General features: G+C 43.3%; 1 pseudogene; it reads right to left on the bottom strand.

The window, feature by feature from the left end:
• Nucleotides 1-2,726: 2,726 nt before the first annotated feature.
• LOC121852175 lies at nucleotides 2,727-3,441 on the bottom strand (annotated as a pseudogene).
• Nucleotides 3,442-8,052: the final 4,611 nt, after the last annotated feature.

Below are 8,052 nucleotides of genomic sequence, written 5' to 3' on the forward strand. Positions count from 1 at the left end.
TTCCCATCTGATGGGTTTAATTGAATGAAGCTTAAATTTTGGCATACATGTCGACAGCAAATTGGTGAAAGCGCTCTTTTCATCTCAAGAAGATATTGAAGCCGCCGTTTCATACCATGATCCTGAAGGCAAAGACCTCCATGGCGGAAATCGTATGTTTTTTTGGCAAGCCTGTTGCTGGGTCAGTTTGGCGGAGTAGGAAATGGTAGCCATCATCACCTTGCAGGGTTGCATCTTGGTGTTGATGACATTGTTGCAATGTGTTGTCAGACATGCAAGGAGATCTGTGAGAACAAATATAGCAGTGCAGTGGAGACACTTATGTTATGGTGAGTGTGTGGAATTGTAGTAGATGAAATGTCAAAATGAGTTTGCATGTGTGGCAAACCGAAAGTATTGAGATGCCCCGGACTTTAACACATGGCAAGAGAAGGCGAGGCGGGAGGTGAGGAGCGGGGGGGGGTATAGGTGTTGAAGGTGAGAAGGTAAGCAAACAATTGTGCCAAAAACACACTAACTCACCCGTGAGTGCGTGGAAAGTTTGGGGTGTGTTGGCGCAATTTGTTCACTAAAAATCTACACAAGTGCAAAGTCTGCTTTATCTTCATAGATTTATACTATACAATGTTTCGTCTTGGAATACTTTTTGTATACGGTGTCTTCTTTATTTCAATTGTAATGTTTATTTGGAATACAGTACAGTACTTATTCAATTGTAAAATTTAGTTGACGTTTACTTAATCATTACTTAGGTAAGGCTTAAGTATTGAATGTCGCGCTTTTAGCTTTCGAGCGGCAATTTCCAAGAATGTAACATCCATGGTAACCTAGGGGCTGCTGTATTTTCTGTCTATTGACTACAGCAGAGGCTTATGGATTTTCAACATAAACTAAATCTCTGCATTCTTAATTAAATTAAGGCCTATAGTACTATTAAGAGGCTTGGGGATTTGGGTTGTTATTTGTATTCATATCTATGCCTCTGCTCACATTTGAGGATTTGTTTGATTTTGGGCAAGATGGTCCAACGCTGCGTGACCAGGATTCCGAGCCATAACCTGTTCAACATGGCTTGTGACAGAAATTCACTCTGGCCCCATGCATTACATTACATAGCATATTCAATTACTATGTAGTTTGAGAAGCTCCCAATAGTCATATACAAACCATTGCATTTGTTGCGGTACAATGATACGCTAATCAATGCCTGGTTATAGTTAAAAGATCGTTCCCTGCCTGGTCAACCATGTTTCATCTGCTGATTATTTGGTAATGGCTACTCAGTGAGATGGAATTAGGGAATCTTGTTCTGTGCCTTGATAATTTCATCATGAAATGGGGCCTTGCAAATGTTTCACAAAAATAAATGACATACAACACTGCACCTGCTCAACTCTACGTGAATAATCAGGCAGTTCTACAAGTGTTGGAGGAGCTTCCATACCGGGTTGATGTGTTCACGACCAGCTCTGGTTTGGCAGCCAAAGTCTCATTTAAAATTAGTCGAGCAGCATTCTTTCATTAGACTTTGTAACACTGTGTGGAAGGTGCCTGGACTTTTGCTCCATACAAAGCTTTGAGTGTCCATCGCCAATGTCTAGTCCATCTGAGACCATCCCTCTCCCTGCCATACTGGCATCGCACCCGCCTCTCACCCTTCATCCTGTGGATGTTCGAGACGCACGGGATGGCACCACTTAGCCAATTCGAGTTGGCCTTAGTGAGTTACGTGGGTCACACAGCCACGAGGCGCTTGTTTTGTGAACACAACCCCTGGGCCTGGCTCTATGGGGATATCAATATAGATTATAAGTAAGAATGCTCCCAATAGACTCCCCCTGGAACTCTACAGACACGTCCCACTGGGCGAAGACTCCTGGGCTGGCCCAAGACTATGTCGCTCGGCTGGCCTGGGAACACTTTGGAATTCTCCAGGATGAGCTAGAACAGGGGTGGGCAAACTTTTTGACTCGCGGGCCACAATGAGTTCTAAAATTTGACAGAGGGGCCGGGCCAGGAACAGGTGGATGGAGTGTTTGTGTGAACTAATATAAATGACATGTAAAAATCATTACATGAAAGGATTTGGCCTTTAACAGGTAGCAAAGCATTTATTTGCAAGGCAATTTAACAAATTGCACAAACATGAACAATACAAAACATGTCGTAACGTGACTGATCAAACATCATGAAAACATCTGAGGCCTGCGCCAAACCAATTACCTCACTTGAACTTCTTTATTATCTACATTAACACGTTAGAGCAGCCACGCAGGCTGTGTCTCGGAGATTTGGCTCCAACCTCGCTGCAGCAACACATCATCACTTTCAGTTTCAGTGGGAACTTTTGTTGATCTCCCATTTTTGGCAGTGCATCCTAGTCTGGAGTTATTTTGGTTGTGGCAATTCTCAGGATAGATCTGAGGTGCTTGATCCGTTAACTATGATCTGTGACGGGCTTTGTTGGCGTTCATGACGCTGAATGTCTGCTCACACACATAAGTCGAGCCAAACAAAGTCAGTATCTTCTGTGCAGTCCTCCGGAGGTTTGGAAACGTGGCTCTGTTAAGTGAAGCATACAAGTCATTCAGTTTAACAGAGTTGAACTTCTCCTTTAGGACGGAGTCAGACTGAAGATCTATCAGTTCCAACTGCAGCTCATGTGGTGCTGTTTCAGGGTCTTGTGACAGGGGACAGGACACCAGCTGAAGTGGCTGTTCAATGTTTTAGAAATCAGAGAACCTACGGCAGAATTCTCCGTGCAGGTCCTCAAGTGATTTGCTGTATTTTTTTGCGTTTCGCGTGCCTCCTCCTGCATGGCAAGTGTGGGGAAATGAGCAAAAGATTTTTTGTTCGCAAATTTGTCCGGAGAACAAAGTGAGCTTGGATTTGAAGGCTTTCACATGTTTGTACATGTCGTGAACAAACTGATCTTTCCCCTGCAGTTTCACATTCAGCTCATTCATGTGTGAAAATATGTCCACAGCAAACACAAAGTCACTAAGCCAGTTCTTGTCGCTTAGCTCAGGGAATTCGTCAGATTTCCCCATCAACTCCAAAAATGCGATGATGTCCTCTTTCAGCTCCCACACTCGTTGTAACACTTTCCCTAAACTTAACCAGTGGACACGAGAGTGGTACAGCAAGTCCTGATGATCCGCATCAGTTTCCTCCAGGAAGGTAATAAACTGACGGTGCTGAAGTCCCCTGCTCGTATACAGTTCACAAGTTTTACGACTGGATTCACGACATGATTAAGCTGCAATACAGACTTACACAGGGATTCCTGATGGATGATGCAGTGAAGGAAAATAAGATCCTGGACGGAGTTTTCCTCTTTCACTTTATCCTGGATTCTTTCAGCAGCCCAACATTTTTTCCAGTTAAATTTGGCGATCCATCCGTTGTGACAATGACAAGTTTACTCCAAGGTAGCTTCATTCTTTCGATGACAGCAGATATCTGGTTATACAAGTCCTCTCCCCGTTGTTGCTTTCAGGGACTCCATGGTCAAAAACTCCTCTGTTATCGCAAAACTGTCGTCAATCCCTCGGATAAAAATGAGGAGCTGAGCAGTGTCTTTTATGTCCGTACTTTCATCCAGTGCTAGTGAATATAATTCAAAGGAATCAGACTTTTTGTTTAATTGACTGGCTATATTTTCATCAATCAGTTCCACACGGCGAATCACAGTCCTGCGTGATAAACTGACTTTTTCAAATTTTCTTTTGATTCCGGACACAATATGTCTGCTGTCTGTACCATGCATTCTTTTACAAACTTGCCTTCGGAGAAAGTGGTAATGAGTGGTAATGTTGGTGAGAAGAAGGTTTTAACGAAAATTTAAATCGAAGTGAAGAAGAAAATTATTGAAAAGTTTGTATAATTAATGATTTTTCAAACTTTAATTATGTTTTCTGTGCTTAAAACTCTTTAACAAAAACTGGGGTCTAGAACGGACTCGTGAAATTTGGAGAGAACTCGAGTTAAGTTGTGTTTGTTTTGTTGAATTACACAAAGCGTAACAGTTATGTATATAACTTTTGTTATATAAAATTTCTAGTAAGATATTAATTTTGTAAGTGTAGTCATACCCCTCCCCCCTCATTCAAGCCGTAATTTAGATAGCGAAAGCGCCGAGTACGTAAATCGCTAACATAAGAACCCGTTAATCTCTTCTCGCATCATTCATACGATGATGCGGTGAAGTAAACGTTCATATGATATTACGGTGAATGCTTCCAAAAACAATACTGTACCCAAATATTACTGTTAACTTACTTTCAATAGAAACATGAATTGCTCATACGAATATTCTCTCTCTCAGAATCGACCGACTGATGTAGCAGACGAAACAATCATCTTGTTGAACGATTCTAAACCTTGATGCGTCAATGTTAGTTTTCTCTGTTCAAGGTTTTCTCAGTGTTATTAAATGTTTTTACATTTAGTTTACTATTACACTGAATTCTATGGCGTAATTAACTATTTTTGTGCTTAATAATCTTAAAAAAACAATATTTAAATACAGTTCGTAGGAGTCTGGAACGGATTAATCGTATTTACATACAATCCAATGGGGAAACTAGGTTCGAGTCACGACCAAATCGGGTTGCGACCAAAGTTATGGAACTAATTATGGTCGTAACCAGAGGTTCTACTTTACACCACACTCCCGGTCAAAGTGCGCCATCTAATGGGGAAATGGGGGCATTACAGGAGGAAGGTAAAATTTAATTTAATAATAATATTTGGACAAGTTCGGCGGGCCGGATTTAAAAGCCCAACGGGCCGTATACGGCCCAGGGGCCGTACTTTGCCCATGTCTGAGCTAGAGTCTGTCGCCAGGGAAAGAGAGACCTGGACCACCCTACTCAGCATGCTGCCACCACGATCCTCACCAGGACAAGCGTTTTCAGAAACTAACGAACACAGCTGTGATTCTTCTAGTTTTACACGGGCCCGCTCACCATCATGAAGGTCTTTAATGATCGTGAGCAGAGGGTCAGGGACTCCGAAATCACGAAGAACAACCAGAGCCCAGGCCTACTAATGGTATCATAGGCCTTGACCAGGTCAATAAAGCAGAGATGTAGGTCTAGTTGGAATTCCCTACACCTCTGCTGTAGCAGACTGACAGAAAATATGGCATCTGTGCAGGACCGCCCTTTCCTGAAACCGCATTGGGGCTCTGCAAGCCTCTCCTCGGCGTGCCTAGCAAGGCGATGTTGAATAATCCTTGCCAGGACCTTCCCTGGCACACTGAGGAGTGAGATGCCCCTGTAGTTGTTACAGTCTGTGCGGTCCCCCTTCTTAAAGAGGGGGACCACTAGGGTATCCTTCCAGTCCTGCGGAACCCATTCAGTGGTCCAGACTGTTGTTATGATGTCATGTACAGTGAGGGAAAAAAGTATTTGATCCCCTGTTGATTTTGTACGTTTGCCCATGACAAAGAAATGATCAGTCTATAGTTTTAATGGTAGGTTTATTTGAACAATGAGAGACAGAATAACAACAACAAAATCCAGAAAACGCATGACCCCCTCTCAATCAGAAAGATTTCTGGCTCCCAGGTGTTTTTTATACAGGTAACAAGCTGAGATAAGGAGCACACTCTGAAAGGGAGTGCTCCTAATCTCAGCTTGTTACCTGTATAAAAGACACCTGTTCACAGAAGCAATCAATCAGATTCCAAACTCTCCACCATGGCCAAGACCAAAGAGCTCTCCAAGGATGTCAGGGACAAGATTGTAGACCTACACAAGGCTGGAATGGGCTACAAGACCATCGCCAAGCAGCTTGGTGAGAAGGTGACAACAGTTGTGCGATTATTTGCAAATGGAAGAAACACAAAATAACTGTCAATCTCCCTCGGCCTGGGGCTCCATGCAAGATCTCACCTCGTGGAGTTGCAATGATCATGAGAACGGTGAGGAATCAGCCCAGAACTACACGGGAGGATCTTGTCAATGATCTCAAGGCAGCTGGGACCACAATCACCAATAAAACAGTTGGTAACACACTATGCCGTGAAGGACTTAAATCCTGCAGCACCCGCAAGGTCCCCCTGCTCAAGAAAGCACATATACATGCCCGTCTGAAGTTTGCCAATGAACATCTGAATGATTCAGAGGACAACTGCGTGAAAGTGTTGTGGTCAGATGAGACCAAAATGGAGCTCTTTGGCATCAACTCGCCGTGTTTGGAGGAGGAGGAATGCTGCCTATGACCCCAAGAACACCATCCCCACGGTCAAATATGGAGGTGGAAACATTATGCTTTGGGGGTGTTTTTCTGCTAAGGGGACAGGACAACTTCACCGCATCAAAGGGACGATGGACGGGCCATGTACCGTCAAATCTTGGGTGAGAACCTCCTTCCCTCAGCCAGGGCATTGAAAATGGGTCGTGGATGGGTATTCCAGCATGACAATGACCCAAAACGCAAAACCAAGGCAACAAAGGAGCTCAAGAAGAAGCATATTAAGGTCCTGGAGTGGCCTAGCCAGTCTCCAGACCTTAATCCCATAGAAAATCTGTGGAGGGAGCTGAAGGTTCGAGTTGCCAAACGTCAGCCTCGAAACCTTAATGACTTGAAGAAGATCTGCAAAGAGGAGTGGGACAAAATCCTCCTGAAATGTGTGCAAACCTGGTGGCCAACTACAAGAAACGTCTGACCTCTGTGATTGCCAACAAGGGTTTTGCCACCAAGTACTAAGTCATGTTTTGAGAGGGGTCAAATACTTATTTCCCTCATTAAAATGCAAATCAATTTATAACATTTTTGACATGCGTTTTTCTGGATTTTGTTGTTATTCTGTCTATTACTGTTTAAATAAACCTACCATTAAAATTATAGACTGATCATTTCTTCGTCAGTGGGCAAACGTATAAAATCAGCAGGGGACCAAATACTTTTTCCCTCACTGTATGCAGCTGAAGTTAGATCTATTCATCCGAGCATTCAAGCAAATCTGAGCCTGGCTTCCACCTCGAAGTTTCGATTGAACATTAATTTATGTATTTCTGCATAATACAAATAGTATTATTTTCAAGACACTTTGTTATTATAGCTGAATTTTTCTTAAATATTCCTTTCATAGCTAGACAGCCGAAATTGTGTGCTTGAAGTTTTGGGTAAAGATTCATTTTGAAGATACTAGAGCATCCAGGCATATTTATGACCATTTGCCCTCTCATTGTGTGTCTTAACAACCCGCGTGATGAATTGGGGAATTATTTTCACTATATCATTAATATATGAATAAGTATAGATGTGTAAGTCATGTGTGACTGTGTATATATGCATTCCTCTGTGCCTGATACTGACGTAGATGGTTGGATATGTTTTTTCTGTCTGCAGCTGGCTTTCTCTGACTCTTCCTCTGCAGAATTGGTCTGATGGAGCAAAGGGACTCGGCGCAGCCGGTACAAGAAGGAAACAATGCGACCAGTATGCAGACAGCACGGATCGTACTGGGAAGTTTGACCGCACCAGAGAACTCACACAGGAGATAAACCCTTCAAGTGCACTGTGTGTAACAAGGCATATGCACGGATCATCAACTCTTCAGACCCACCAGAAAACTACAAGGAGAGAACCCTTCAAGTGCAGTGTGTGTGAGAAGGCATTTGCAACGTTATCAATGTAAGCGCCACCAGAGAAACACAACAGGAGATAACCCTTCAAGTGCACTGTGTGTGAGAAGGCATTTGCAACGTTATCAAATCTTCAGAGCCACCAGAGAACGCACACGGAGGCTAAACCTTCAAGTGCACTCTGTGTGGAAGACATTTGCACGGTCATCAATCTCACGACCACGAAAGAACCACAACAGGACAGAAACCCTTCAGGTGCACTATGTGTGAGAAGGCATTGCACCAGTCACACATCTTCAGAGCACCAAGAACACACACAGGAGAGAAACCTTCAAGTGCACTGTGTCTGGGAAGGCATTTGCACAGTCATCACATCTTCAGAGCACGAGAGAACACACACAGAGAAACCCTTCAATTGCACTCTGTGCAGGAAGGCGTTGCACCTGTCATCATC

Source organism: Callorhinchus milii, unplaced genomic scaffold, assembly GCF_018977255.1.
Source record: "Callorhinchus milii isolate IMCB2004 unplaced genomic scaffold, IMCB_Cmil_1.0 Scaffold523, whole genome shotgun sequence".
NCBI classification, from domain to species: domain Eukaryota; kingdom Metazoa; phylum Chordata; class Chondrichthyes; order Chimaeriformes; family Callorhinchidae; genus Callorhinchus; species Callorhinchus milii.